This window comes from Lissotriton vulgaris, chromosome 11 (genome assembly GCF_964263255.1).
Source record: "Lissotriton vulgaris chromosome 11, aLisVul1.2, whole genome shotgun sequence".
NCBI lineage: Eukaryota > Metazoa > Chordata > Amphibia > Caudata > Salamandridae > Lissotriton > Lissotriton vulgaris.
In genome coordinates, this window is record NC_141699.1 from 460,525,053 (window position 1) to 460,541,584 (window position 16,532).

Below are 16,532 nucleotides of genomic sequence, written 5' to 3' on the forward strand. Positions count from 1 at the left end.
CGGCGGGTCCGGGGACCTTTTCCGGGCAGACCCTGAGGAATGGGCGAAAATCATTACCATCTTAATCAACGCCATCGATAAAGGTTCCCCAGTCCCAGATTCCTGGAAGGGAGCAGAGGTTGTCCCTATTTATAAAGACGGCGCTAGGGACGACCCTGCTAACTATCGCCCAATAAGCCTAATCGATTCAGTCAAAAAGGTTGTTGAGAGGGTGGTGTTGGAGAGGATCTTGGAATGGTCTGATGAAAACAGGATCCTCTCCGACTACCAAGCAGGTTTCAGGGCTGGCACAGGGATAATTGAGCAGGCGTTCAGGCTCATCCTTCTCTACTGGAAGGTAGTACGGATAGGCAAAGGCAGTCTTTACCTCGCATTTATAGATCTAAAGACTGCCTTTGATGGTCCCTCGGGGGCGCCAGTGGCAGGTACTGGCTGAACAGGGGGTCCCAAAGAACATCCTGAATATCCTGATGCATCTTCATGAGAGGAATTAGATGGGGCCCACAAGGATAGAAAACTGACAGAATACCGGTGAACAGGGGCGTCCGCCAGGGCTGCGTCCTAGCTTCTACCCTGTTCTCTTTATATGTGAACGGTGTGGTTGAGCACTTACAGCGAATTCCATCTGACGCACCAGCCTTGGCGGGGGAAAAAATTCCCACTCTCCTGTTCGCCGATGATACCCACCTTATTTCCAAGACTCCGATGGGTCTACAGAGTCTACTAGATAGCTTCCAGTTGTTCTGTAACAATAGAGGGTTGGTTATCAATTCTGAAAAAACGAAATATTTGGTGTTGAATCCCCCATAGAACCTCAGGACTCCACCTGTACTGAACTCTGTCCCACTAGAGAGGGTCATCACGTTTTATTACTTGGGCATCCGTATTTCTGATACTATGCCCTTGAATACCCACATATAAAAAATGTTCCTGACCATAAGAGGGTAACGGGGGCAATCCTTAGAGAGCACCGTAACTCAACAAGTAGGCCCATTGCTCCTGCAATCGATATATATAAGGCCAGAGGAGTGAGCTTAGCCCTCTATGGTGCTGAACTCTGGGGTTTTTCCAATTTTGATCAAATCACGATATCAGAAAACAAATTCTTAAAAGAACTTATGAGGTTGCCCCCAAGGACCCCCACAAGGCCCTTGCTGCAGGACCTAGGATGCCATTCATTGAGAGACTTGGCCAGACTGCGACCCCTACTGCTGGCGGCCCGCCTATGGCGGGCCCCAGAATTGGCGGGGTAGGCAGCAGGGCTAAGTGAACTAATGAGCATGGATGGATGGCATAAGATCAAATGGTTAAGGGACTTGAAAACACTCCTGTATGACCTTGGTCTTAATGAAGCATGGACAAATAGAACTGCTCCACCAAAAGCAGAACTTAAGAAAGTCTATTGGTCCTGGGTCCGCACTAGGGGCCTCCTTGATTCCAAATCCGGCAGGCTATCTGAGTAGTTTATGCAACATAAAAGCTCCACTTGCTATGAACAATATCTAGATGTCATCCAAAAACCCCATGACCGAGCTTTGTTCTTCTCATTCAGGGTTGGTTCGCTCCCCACTCGCGACATGACCGCCCAATGGCAGGCCCCCTACCAGACACCAGACCGAACTGTGAGGCTAATCTAGAATCAATAGTACACATCATGTTGGTATGCCCAGCCTATAGACCACCAAGGGAACGTTGGCTCAAGCCACTCTGCAGGAAACTGGGTACTCGCAGTCACCTCGTAGCGTTACGCATTTTAAGATCTGATGCGAGAGCCCTGTATGTGTGTTTGTTTGGCCAAATTCCTGAGCTGGGCTTGGAACATTAGATCGAGATAAATGAAAGCTAATTTTTAATTATCAATGCTGCTATGAGTCATCTGCACTGTAGAAACTGTACTTGTTTCTATTTCATGCCCTATGAGTCACTTGCACTTTAGTAATTGCACCTTGTTCTATTTTATATTGTATATACTACTTTTTAATGTTATTTCTAATCATTTCTATTACATGGACTCTGGTGAACCTTTTTTTTCAGTCATTAAGAGTGTATTTACTGTCTGAGAAAATGTTTTGTGCTCTTAATTATATAGATTTTTCATCCTATGTATTGCAGCTTTTAAGATATGTTTTTATCGAAATAAAGCTAATATGACTGACTGACTGACTACTAATGCATTCTTTCAGTCAATCATGCTCCACACATACATTCAACTAAACTTTCAGACATTACCGTGCAATTATAGTTCTTTTTTTAATAAGGTAGTCCTGAACTTTGTTTTTCTTCTGTTTTTTGTTTTCTATTTTTTTTTTTTTTTTTTTTTAACAATTTTGTTCTTTTTTTGGTGTTTTTTAAAAATTGAACAAAAAGGAACTAAGTAAACAGTTAGCTTTTGGAATTCAACATCATTCCAAAAAAGAAAAATATTTTTAAAAAAGTGCATTTGTGGTTCCGTTGAGCTGCACAAATAGCGTCCGCTGACTGTTTACCATAACAGATGATGGTTTTGCACTTAGTGCAGAGCTGCTGCAGAAATGCAAATTCTGGGCGCATGTCTACTGGTGGTGCTGAAGTGGAAGCTCCAGAGGCGCTAGCAAAACCTGGTGGTGGATTATTTGCTGGATGCCTCATTTCTTCTCATGCCGATTCTTCGGGTGAATGGTCCACAGATGTTTATACATACTCGTTGTTCCACAGGAGTATTTCTTGTCACTGCCTCGCAACAGGACCCTGTCACACAGTAAGCATGTGACTTTTCTTGCTTTGACCTTTTTTTCTCCTTTTTTCCATACCACTGATTCAGGCCAAGCATGCATGCGCATTTCTCGCGCGAAATGCGCATGCGCAGGCGGCCGCGCCTGTGCATTAGTATCCGAAACGGTGGTACAAGTACAAGAGGGAGCCCCGGGGACGCAGCAGACAAGGTAAGTGGTTTTTATTCATTTTAAAAAGGTAATTTAAGTATTTAGGGAGGGCGGGAGGGAGGCGGGTGGCGCATAGTGGGGCTACGCGAAGTGGGTGGGTGGGTGGGCGTAGTTTCTCGCCCACTTCACGTAGCTTCGCGTAGCCCCACTACGCCTACTACGCCCAGGGTTACTACACAGTCATTACCACGCATAAGTCTAAACTAAGCATGTCACTAACATGCATGTCTCTACCATGCATGTCACTACCATGCATGCCACTGCCACGCATTACAGGTATATACACTTACCACACATGCCTTTAACATGCATTATTTGGTACGTATATAGATAAGTATATAGCTAAGTATGTGAAATATTTATTTATAGCATAGAATTATTTATTTTAAACCGAAGTATTAATGTTAAAACTTTATTATATGATTTTAAGTAATAGCAATATCTATATAAATATTTTTTAGGACTGTAACATAAGCCATTAGGGATGGGATGAAGAGGATCACAGAGTATTTAGTGGGAAAGTGTAGTAATACTTGAGTATTAGATGTAATACTTGAGTATTCATTTTTAAACATCATGATATATACTAGTTAATCATATTATTATGTAATTAAACTATATCTAGAGCTATTTGACAAACCTTTTGGAGTGGTATGCATGGAATATAGGGGTATTGGGTGGGAAAGTGTATTAATACTCCAGTTTAATACTTGAGTATTAATCAGCAAAAACAAATTAATTAAATATAAATTATGGTAGATAAGCAAAAACATAGTGAAATAAATCTGTAAAATGCCTAAAATATTTTTAAAACATAGAACAATATTAAAACTTTTTTCAGATACTTTTTTTCCCAATATTTCTAATGTAGAAAACAAATAAACAGACCCTGATTATAATGTAAAATATTTACGTAGAAATAGTCTCTAGAAATAGCTAAAATATTTTATTATATAGCAAAAAGCATAGCTCATTTTACAAAAATGTATAAAAAAAATACAGTGAATAACATATTTATTTATAATGTTTTAAGTATTTTCTTACACTTTGCACTATACTTTATTGGGGAATATAGTCCATTTCTATTTTCAGGTTAGGTTTGATATTCGCGGTTGTGTGTCTATTTCTACAGTCTGTGAAGCATCACGGTCAAGATCAGAAGGAAGTAAGAGCTCCAGTCAGGTAAGAAAAATTTACTTTGCATTTTTAAACATATATGTGGCTGGTTTATTGTGAGAAGAGAGGGGGAGGTAGGTAGACTTTAGAGAGTATACAATTGCATGTATTTGCTGATTTTGGCATTTTAACAATCCAATACAGGTGGTCGTCGCATGCTCACGTCGCGATGGTTGTTTTTTTTTTTCAAGGTAGGTTTAAAAAAGTTGCAAATAGAATGCTTATTACTTTTTTAAATCTATTTGAAATAAAATGTTGGAGAAACTTGGGATTTGAGGATGGATTACCACTGCATGTTTTTCTGGGAATTTCATTTTGGAGCATGGATTTTCATTTTGCTGTTGAAGATCGATTTTTTTTTCAAAAAATATTTTTCGGAAGTTGGTGCTTTCTTTGTATGTTGGCTTCCCTTTTTGGATTACTGGAGTACTGAACACTTTTGGAGACAGGTGGTTTGAAAAATCGCCAACAATTGAAGAAAGGAGACAGCTACAGGTAGAAACACCAACATTCTTTTAATTTGATAAACAAAAAGTCAAAATATCAGTTTAATTAGAAAGTGTTGATAAAACAGGCAATTTATTTTAGAGGATGTTAGTTTGTGCTAGAAGTTTAGTATGCAAACAATATTGTACAGGTAGTTTGAAGCTCCAATCAATGTAAATAGATGGATTTTAGCCATTCGTCTCTCAGACATTTCTTTTCTTTTTTTCTTAATCACAAGGGTATTTGCAACCTGACAATGATTGTGCCATTCTAATTTCTTGAAAATTGTGTTCCTTTTTTCAAAAATCTCAAGAAATGATAAAGGTTAGGGGCGAGGTCTGCCAATTGATTTGTTGAAGGAATTGTTCCACCCCTATAGGGTATTGTTTGTCTTTGTACTTCTGTAACAATCCAATCCAAGGGTTAAGTTTTAAAAGGTTTATTAGACAGCACAGCATATGGTCCTGGCATAACAGCAGCAGGATGCAACTGACAGGCAGTACAGAATGATACATGAGCAAAGCTCTGTTTAGAACATGGAACATGTCGCATGCTCTTAAAGAAATCAGATAATTTACATATGAAAGATAATAATACACTATTAATATAGAATGTAACATCTCCCTCATTTAAAAGCAGACAGAAGAAGAACAAAATAAATTAAACGAAATCTTGCAGAGACACAGGCCTTCTTCTGTCTAGTACATCATTTATGATTCTTGATGCCACAGAATCACATTTTGGTTCATGACTGAATTTGTTACACTGAATAGAAACTCCCTGAGACTTATTGGCATTTTGTATAGGACACTTTGCTACTTTCCTTGATTTTCAAACCTTACCATCTTGGGTAATCACTGTATTACTAAATACTCTTTTAATTTGGATAGGCCTACCATATTTACTCATACCCTTACTAACTATGAAAGGTTTCAAAGCCCTGACCCAATCATCCACTTTCAAATTGTGTTCTCTTGTCTTTCACTTATTATTGTACCATGAAGCTGACCTGTCCTGCTTGCAGCTAATTTTATTGGCAACTTCTTGAATATCCACTTCATTCTCTACCAAAGTTTTACATTTCTCTTTAAACCACCAGGGACAAATGTCCGAAGCTGGATCTCTTCCTTTAAGTAATTTAAAAGGGCTAATCTCCGTGGTAGTATGTGGAGTGATACGATAAGTCCATAGTTTTTCCCTAAGAACACTGAACCAGTTACCTTTTACTTTAATTGCATCAGAAATAAAACTTTTCAAAACACGATTAAAGCGCTCAACCTGTCCGTTCTCGTAAGGTTTATAGAGAGATGTGCGAATGTGTTTGATATTTCAATTCTTCAAAAACAATTCCATCTCTGATGAAACCAATTGCACACCATTATCAGAGACTAATACAGATGGACACCCTTCTCTTGCAAAGACTTCTTTGAAAAAACTAATAACTGCACTAGTAGTGGCTTTAGCCACAAATTTCACTTCTGGCCATTTCGAGTGATAATCGATAATAACCAAAGCAAACCATGAAGTTTCAGGTAAAATTTGAAAAGGGTCTGATATATCAAAAGCAATCTTATTCCATGGAATTTCAGTTTTGAGAGGTGGGGTATGCAGTCTTAACATCTTGTCACTGGTACAACACTCATTACACTCTCTAACCGTGCGGTCAATGAATCTGTCCATGCCTGGCCACCAAAATTTCAATCTTATCAAACGCTTCATGGCAGAAATTCCAGGATATGTTTTGTGTGCTAATTTCAAAATCAACTCTTGTACTCCACTAGGTGGAATGCATTTCCCAGCTTTAAAGATCAACTCACCCTCACACCATAATTCCTCTGCTACCTTGTAAAACGGAAGTAAATCTTGTCTAATATTAGTTTTTCTTGGCCACCCTTCTAAAAGACATTTTTTAAGAAGTATGTATCGCTTATCAACTCCTTGACATTCCTTCCAATATTGTTCAGTAATGTCTTGATACTGAGAAGAAACAAAATCAGAGATTCCTAAAACAAAATCAACTTCCCTGAGCTCATTCACATTATCACTACTATTTTCACATGGAAGGCGTGAGAGACAGTCAGCAGTAACATTAGTTTTTTCCAGGTATATATTCTACTGTGAAATTGTATTCCTGAAGTTTAGATGCCAAACATGCAATTCTTGCTGTAGAATTCCAACCACCACCAACCAATAATATGTGCAAAAGTGGTTTGTGATCCGTTCTAAGAATAAATTTGCTGCCCCATATGTAAATTCTATAATGTTCAATAGCCCACACACAGGCAACCGACTCTCATTCAATTACAGCATATTTGCTCTCCGTCTCATTCAATGTCCTGGAAGAAAAAGCCACATTCCACTCAATGTCACCATCGGTTTGAGATAACACACAACCAAGGCCATACAAACTAGCATCGGTGGTGATGATACATTTTTTTCCCATCCTGAAAGGTTTCAAGGTTGGTGAGTTGACAATATAATTTTTTATATTAACAAAAGCCTTTTCTTGTTCATCCTTCCATTCAAATGCATTACTTTGCCTTAACAATCTGCTTAATGGTTCCATTTTCGTCGCAAAGTTTTCAACAAATTTACTATAGTATTCACACATACCTGAAAACGAGAGTAACTGTTCCTTATTACTTGGAGCTGGACCTTTTAGAATAGCTTCCACGTTTGATTTCTTAGGAACTAAACCTTCCCCAGATAAAGTGTGCCCTAAATACTCTACGGACCTCCTGAACAACCTGCATTTGTGCGCTTTGAGAGCGAGACCACAACTCTCCAATCTTCTGCATACCTCATCTAAATGTGCTCTAATTCATTCTTTGAAAAAACCAAAATATCATCTTGGAAACATTTGACAAACAAATCAAGATCTCAAAAAATTTGGAACATAACTCATTGAAAAACCGAGTCTGCAGACGCCAACCCAAAAGGCATCCTTTTGTACTGAAATAAACCCATAGGTGCAATAAAAGCCGTGTTTTTTTTTACTCTTCAGTAAGTTCAATTTGATGATCTACTGATCTAAGATCTAGGGTAGTTAAGATCTGCTCACCATCAAACAAAGAAACAATCTCATTAATGTTAGGGAAGGGATGGCAATCAATAATGATGTTGGAATTAAGGGCCCTCAAATCAATGCAAACTCTTAACTTTTGATCAGGCTTCCCTACTAAAACTATGAGTGAAACCCATTCTGAGATTTCAATGGGTTCAATAATATTATCTTTCAGTAAATCATTTAACATTTCCATTAACTCATCCCTAAAATTAAGAGAAACTCCTCTCAATTTTTGTTTCACAGGAAGAGCACCTTCCTTAAGAACAACTTTGTGCGCAACATTTTTCAGTTTCCCCAATTGGTCACAGAAAACTCTGTTATACTGATTACTCCAATAAGACATGTCATTTCTTTCTTCCAAACCAGGACACATGACACTTACCATATCTTGCTCACTGCAAAGATAAACAGGATCTTTAGCACGTGGATTTAAAGTAATACCTAATTCCCATTGGTCATGTCAGCCGAGAACTTTAACTCCTTTAAGAGCAATATACAATTTTATGTGAGCTGATCTACTTTTAAAGGCTAAAGATACTCTTAAATAACCTTCAATATCAATTCTATTTCCATTAAAGCTCCCAGCTATGATGTCAGATTGTTGCAAATTAGAAACATCACATACATCTTTTAATTTTTCATTAATGTATTCTCTAGTAATGATAGTCCATGGGATCCTGAATCTACCATAAGTTCAATTTCAACAGTGAAAATATGGAAAACACATTTGGGTGACTTCATGCTGCTTATCATCACACAACCTCTTTGAACAATAGAGACAACAAATCCTCTGTCAGATTCTTAATTCACTTCCTCAATATTGGTAATGGAAGACACTTTTACAGAGTCCAAAATATTAGTGGACGAACGTGATTGCCTAAATCGTGACTGACTATTATAACGTTTTTCTCTGAAAACATTACTAAAGTTTCCTAATCTTCCCCAAATTTTACATTCTTTGTTGATAGCAGGGCAACCCTAAAATGAAGCAATATGTGATCTGCTCCCACACCTGAAACAAGAAAAGGAATTATTGGAAAGATCTGTTCTCCTGCTATTAAAGTTGTTAAAAAGATTCTTAGTCTTTCCTAGCGTAGGAAAGGAGGTTTTGTTATCCACCTTGGTTTGACAATACAGACTTCTTCTTCAGGAGTGGATTTATTGGCATTAGAATTCTGTTTAACAACAATGTCCATCCATTTTTCTGACATTTCTGTAGATTTAGCTATAGCAATAGTTTCTTCTAATTTGTGATCACCCATGCACCAAAGTTTTTCCTGAATTTTCTTATTCTTGACATGAACAATGATCTCATCACGGATCATCTCATCAGACATTGCTCGGAAATTGCACTGTAAACATAAAGCTCTTAAGGAAGTGAGAAAATCATCGAATGATTCATCGTGTTTTTGTGCTCTAGTGTAGAATTTGAATCGATTAAGAGCAATATTGGCCATTGGTTTAAACCTTTTTTCTAATCTACTAAGAGTTTCTAAGTAAACATTCACAGCATCACCACTACCAGAAGGTAATGAGGACTGGGGTAAAGTTCAGAAAATGTCTTGACCTTCAGAACCAAGGCAGTGAAGCAATATGCTTTTTTTTCTCACCGCTCCCATACGCTCCCCATCAATAGCTTTCATATAATTAAAGAATTCCTCCTTCCATCTGGACCAAGGCATGGGAAGATCACCCTTAAGTTGTAAATATTTAGCTGGAGGACGAACTGCATTGTAAATAATACAAAAATAATATTATACAATATTATACAATAGTTAGCATGGTAGAAAATGCATAAAATAAGAAATGAAATTACTTGCCAGCTTCTCAATCCAGTATGTAGTAATGTTTAAAATGAAGAATAAAAGAAAAAAAAATAATGAAAGAAAATTGCAGATGAGCGGTGATAAAAATCGCTTTAAATTCCATGACGGTTATCTATTAATAATAATACACCCGATCCTCACAGCGAACTCAATCCGAAAGCGAGTTTGCTTCTGAGTTATGGTTGCTAGGTAACTGCAATCAGCACGTTGGCATCACACGCTCTAACGCGATGACCTCATGTGCTTTCCGCGTGATGCAGGTGGTTGCTGGGTAACAGGAACATGCAGCTAAGCGCGATTACTCCAGCGCTGTCAGCCGCGATAAGAAGAACAATGCCTGTGACGTACCAGCGGGACTCGAACAGAAGAGGAGAAACACAGTCCCGGTGCGTGTCACGAAGACAATCACAGTTAACTTTTGTATAATGCGGTAAGCATCAGACAACCTCCAAAGCATGGAAATACAAATAGCAGAGCCGCAACAACACACATAAAGTACCTTGGAAGCAAAGCAGTATTTCTTCAGTAAATCCTCACGAAAGCAGCACAAGTTGCAATAAAGTATTTTCTCTTGAAAGTAACTAAAAGAAAAATCATAGAAATGGGTCTAAACTCCGCTCCAGTGCTGAAGATGGCTGGAGTAGGCTTGTCCTTGTCGCCAAATTTTGTAACAATCCAATCCAAGGGTTAAGTTTTAAAAGGTTTATTAGACAGCACAGCATATGGTCCTGGCATAACAGCAGCAGGATGCAACTGACAGGCAGTACAGAATGATACATGAGCAAAGCTCTGTTTAGAATATGGAACTAATAAAGAAACATAACATGTCGCATGCTCTTAAAGAAATCAGATAATTTACATATGAAAGATAATAATACACTATTTATATAGAATGTAACAACTTCCCTCTAAGCAGGTTGAGTATTAGTTCCAATGGGAAATCTGGGCTTCCTCATGTGAGCCAACCAGCTTAAATGGCAATCTATGTGTCCTCAAATTAATTTAGAGTTGGGTAAATTTGTCCTTGTTTTGGGTAAAATTGTTTGTTTCTCCGAATGATGTGTAGAATTCAGCTACACACTCAGGAGGTATAAAGCACAAATCTGTTAGTTTTGTTAATTCATACTGCAGACACCTTTGTGATAAGGAGTCCCCATATTCTTGTATTTTGTGTTTGATGTCAGGCACCTTGATCTATATATATTTCTTTTGTTAAGGAGAATTTACAACTCAGGCACTGCGAGGACTTCCTTTGCTGTGATACATCACTCTAAGTTAGGAGTGGGTATTGTCAAAAATGTAATCACTTTATTATTTTTAGTTTTTTGTAGGGTAGATTGTTGTACATATAGTGTATATATTGTATATGTAGGTTGTTGTATATATTGTATTGTTTTTATTACTAGGTTGTTTTGTGCCCCCTTGTCCTGTGACTCGTATATATGTCCTTATTAAATTGTACAACTTGATGCAGATACAAATAATTATAAAAAACAGGATAATTAAATGTATCTTGTTGTGAAAGTGATTGTTTAATTGATTCCTCAGTACGTTTCTTTTCTACTTCCTCCTCTTTTTGATGTCCCTTGCCCAGGTATGGGAGAGTAACTTGGGCAGAACCCCTTTATAATTTTCTAGCAGTTTACTGTTTGACATGTAATCCTCACCTTAGGATGTTTTTTGAATTGTTCACCAGTAAGCCTGGGAAAAGTGAAAAAAAACTTGAATTTAGGTGTCCGGGCAAATTGTGGTAATAGTATTAATTATTGTGAATTCAAATTCAATTATAATGTTCCTATGACTTTTTTTCATAGTTTTGCATTTTATCACTGTTAAATCTTCAGTGTACATTGAGGATTGCTTGTCAGGGAGTAAGCTGTAAACAAATAGGATAGTTGTGTCTTTTATGTTAGCATGAATAGTGTAAATGTGACTGCATGAATGTAGTGTTGACTTAAAAGTCCCATCCGTCATCCAAATTTTGCTATTCTCAAGGGTTCCCAGGTTATGGCTTATGCAAAAGGAAAGTTTCATTAGTGTAAGAAACTTTTAGTTCAGGGGGATGTTAGTCTCTGTGCATGAGATCCTGCACAGGTAATGGGCAAACACAGCAATGAACAGCAAAGCCTGAGGCCAGTCCAAAGTGCAGAGTAGGCACATGAGATCCTGCACATGGGAATTGGCAAACACAGCAATGAACAGCAAGGCCAGTGGCCAGTCCAAAGTACACAGTAGGTACATGAGATCCTGTACAGGGAATGGGCAAACACAGCAATGAACAGCAAGGCCAGTGGCCAGTACAAAGTGCAGAGTAGGTACATGTGTGCATGAGATCCTGCACAGGTAATGGGCAAACACAGCAATGAACAGCAAGGGCTGAGACCAGTCCAAAGTGCAGAGTAGGTTCATGAGATACTGCACATGGGAATGGGCAAACAGAGCAATGAACAGCAAGACCAGTGGTCAGTACAAAGGGCAGAGAAGTCACATGTGTGCAGGAGATCCTGCACAGGTAACTGGCAAACACAGCAATGAACAGCAAGGGCTGAGACCAGTCCAAAGTGCGGAGTAGGTACATGAGATCCTGCACATGGGAATGGGCAAACACAGCAATGAACAGAAAGGCAGTGGCCATTCCAAAGTGCGGAGTAGGTACATGAGATCCTGTATAGGGAATGTATGACATTGTTCTGCATTCTGTCCATCAACTGTTGTTTTTGCATTTGTCACCCCGAGTGGGACGGGTATACTCAGACGTGAGTCCCGTGCTCTCCATGCCACAGGAATCAAGCTATCCTGGCAGAAGAGGGCTGAAAGCCCGAAACCGGTCCTAAGATGCTTGTTTCCAGTCCAGGGAGGACCTGGCTTGATAGTTCGGGCTGGACTGTTCCCATGGGGCACAGGGTCAAGACTGATTTGCATATGGCTGGGCCCAAACTGGAAGGCACGGTGAGCAAATGTACTGGGGTGAATGTATGACATTGTTCTGCATTCTGTCCATCAACTGTTGTTTTTGCGTTTGTCACCCCGAGTGGGACGGGTATACTCAGACGTGAGTCCTGTGCTCTCCATGCCACAGGAATCAAGCTATCCTGGCAGAAGAGGGCTGAAAGCCCGAAACCGGTCCTAAGATGCTTGTTTCCAGTCCAGGGAGGACCTGGCTTGGCAGTTCGGGCTGGACTGTTCCCATGGGACACAGGGTGAAGACTGATTTGCATATGGCTGGGTCCAAACTGGAAGGCACGGTGAGCAAAAAAACAATGGTTTTAGGCCCAGATCTCTGTACTGGGGTGAATGTATGACATTGTTCTGCATTCTGTCCATCAACAGTCGTTTTTGCATTTGTCACCCCAAGTGGGACGGGTATGCTCAGACGTGAGTCCCGTGCTCTCCATGCCACTGGATTCAAGCTATCCTGGCTGAAGAGGGCTTAAAGCCTGAAACCGGTCCTAGGATGCTTGTTTCCAGTTCAGGGAGGACCTGGCTTGGCAGTTCAGGCTGGACTGCTCCCATGGGGCACAGGGTCAAGACTGATTTGCATATGGCTGGGTCCAAACTGGAATGGCATGGTGAGCAAAAAAACGATGGATTTAGGCTCAGATCTCTGTACTGGGGTGAATGTATGACATTGTTCTGCATTCTGTCCATCAACTGCCGTTTTTGCATATATCACCCCGAGTGGGACGGGTATGCTGAGACTTGAGTCCCGTGCTCTCTATGCCACTGGAATCAATCTATCCTGGCTGAAGAGGGCTGAAAGCCTGAATCTGGTCCTAGGATGTTTGTTTCTAGTCCAGGAAGGACCTGGCTTGGCAGTTCGGGCTGGATTGCTCCCATGGGGCACAGGGTCAAGACTGATTTGCATATGGCTGGGTCCAAACTGGAATGGCATGGTGAGCAAAAAAACGATGGATTTAGGCCCATATCTCTGTACCTGGGTGAATGTATGACATTGTTCCGCATTCTGTCCATCAACTGTTGTTTTTGCATTTGTCACCCCGAGTGGGACGGGTATGCTCAGACGTGAGTCCCGTTCCCTCCATGCCACTAGAATCAAGCTATCCTGGCTGAAGAGGGCTGAAAGTGAGAAATCGGTCTTAGGATGCTTGTTTCCAGTCCAGAGAGGACCTGGCTTGGCAGTTCGGGCTGGACTGTTCCCATGGGGCACAGGGTCAAGACTGATTTGCATATGGCTGGGTCTAAACTGGAATGGCATGGTGAGCAAAAAAACGATGGATTTAGGCCCAGATCTCTGTACCTGGGGTGAATGTATGACATTGTTCTGCATTCTGTCCATCAACTGTTGTTTTTGCATTCGTCACCCCGAGTGGGACGGGTATGCTCAGACGTGAGTCCCGTGCTCTCCATGCCACTGGAATCAAGCTATCCTGGCTGAAGAGGGCTGAAAGCCTGAAACCGGTCCTAGGATGCTTGTTTCCAGTTCAGGGAGGACCTGGCTTGGCAGTTCGGGCTGGACTGTTCCCAGGGGCACAGGGTCAAGACTGATTTGCATATGGCTGGGTCCAAACTTGAATGGCATGGTGAGGAAAAAAACGAAGGATTTAGGTCCAGATCTCTGTACTGGGGTGAATGTATGACATTGTTCTGCATTCTGTCCATCAACTGTTTTTTTTGCATTTGTCACCCCGAGTGGGACGGGTATGCTCAGAAGTGAGTCACGTGCTCTCCGTGCCACTGGAATCAAGCTATCCCGGCTGAAGAGGGCTGAAAGCCTGAAACCGGACCTAGGATGCTTTTTTCCAGTCCAGGGAGGACCTGGCTTGGCAGTTTGGGCTGGACTGTTCCCATGGGGCACAGGGTCATGATTGATTTGCATATGGCTGGGTCCAAACTAGAATGGTATGGTGAGCAAAAAAATTATGGATTTAGGCCCAAATCTCTGTACTGGGTTGAATGTATGACATTGTTCTGCATTCTGTCCATCAACTGTTGTTTTTGCATTTGTCACCCCGAGTGGTACGGGTATGCTCAGACGTGAGTCACGTGCTCTCCATGCCACTGGAATCAAGCTATCCCAGCTGAAGAGGACTGAAAGCCTGAAACCGGTCCTAGGATGCTTGTTTCCAGTCCAGGGAGGACCTGGCTTGGCAGTTTGAGCTGGACTGTTCCCATGGGGCACAGGGTCAAGACTGATTTGCATATGCCTGGGTCCAAACTGGAATGGCATGGTGAGCAAAGAAACAATGGATTTAGGCCCAGATCTCTGAACTGGGGTGAATAATAATAATAATAAAACCATTTATAGAGCGCATGGTTACACTCAAGACAGTGTGTCCCTGCGCTGTGGATACATTCCATTCTAAAAAGAAGCCCACCACAAGAACAAATAAACTGGACAGCCAAGCGCCATCTCCTAACTTCTGGGGAAGAGATGTGTTTTTAGCCCTAGGCGAAACCTCCTTTTGGAGGGTTCCATACGCAGTTCTAAGGGGAGTTTATTCCAGTGAGTGGCCGCCAGATAGCAAAATGAACGGCCTCCCATTCTTGCTTTAAAGATGCGGGGCACTGAGAACATCATGCTCCCCAAGGACCTCAGATTGCGTTTGGGGGGATGGATAGCAAGAAGCTTTTTTAGGTAGGGTGGTCTGCTCCCTTGGGCAATTCGATGGGCGAAGCACATAGCTTTAAAAAGAATGCGCTCTTTGATTGGCAGCCAGTGTAAGTTTGCAAGAGCGTGCTTCCCAGATGCTCTCCGAGGAAGATTTAGGACTAAGCGGGCAGCTGCGCTTTGAACTCTTTGAAGTTGCTTTAGGCCTTTCTGACTAAGGCCAATGAAAAGAGCTTTGCCGTGGTCTAGGTGAGGAGTAACTAAAGCGTGAATAAGGGATTTCCTATAGCTAATAGGTAAAAGGTCCAGTACCTTACGCAGGGTTTTAAGAATTGCGTAACATTTGCCGGTTACTTTTGCAATGTGCTTTCCAAACGAGCGTTCTGCATCTAGCAGGATTCCCAAGTTCTTAGCTGATTCTGTGGGGACAGGAGTCTGACCTAGTTCTACCGGCCACCAAGCTGATGACCACGCCGAGGGAGTTCTTCCAATCAGTAACACCTCAGTCTTGTCCCCATTAAGACGCAGACAGTTGTTATTCATCCAGCTTGCTACTGCTGAAAGACAGGTGGAAAAGTTGGCAGCTGACTCACTCTGTCCCTGGGTAAGTGTGATCATCAGTTGCGTATCATCGGCGTAAGTGATAATTTCAACACCGAATGATTCCACTATACTGGCAAGGGGTTCCATATAGAGGTTGAATAGGGTGGGGCTCAAGCTGGAACCCTGTGGAACCCCATGCTTCAGCTGTCTGGATGATGATTTAAATGGTGGACAGTGGATTTGGAAGCTTCTATTCTCCAGAAATGACTTTAGCCACTTATAAGCTGCTCCTTCCTCTCCTATCTCTGATAGCCATGACAGCAGCGAGGAGTGCGAAACGGTTTCAAACGCCACACTTAGATCTAACAATACCAACGCTGCCGTCTGACCTTTGTCTGCTATTTGTCTCAATAGTTCAGTGGAATAGAGGATAGCCGTTTCTGTCGAATATTGAGCTCTGAAGCCCGATTGAGTCGAGTGTAGGAACTGACCTTGCTCAAGGTAGTCCATAAGCTGCAGTATAACAATTTTTTCTGCTGCCTTCATGCAAAAAGGCAGCAGAGAAATGGGGCGGAGATTCTGGAGTTGAGACACATGCAAGTTTGGTTTCTTTTTCAGGGGGATGACCTGCGCTCTTTTCATGGTTCTGGTACCAAACACTCTCGAAAAGATAAAGTAATCAGGTGACTGTTGTGATCTATCACCTCGTCAAGAATGTCACTAAAGCATTTTGGGGGGGCGGCATCGTTAGGAGAACCTGACTGAATGCTTTTAACAATACTAAACATTAAATGCCTATCCGGGATTTTAAAACAATTCAGGCAAAGAGATGTAGCCAAGCTCCTATCGCTCTCATTCTGACTCAAGGGCCCATCTGTCTTTTTTGTAAATGAGGCTTGTATTAATTCCACTTTATTTACGAAGTGGTCAGCGATGGATTCACA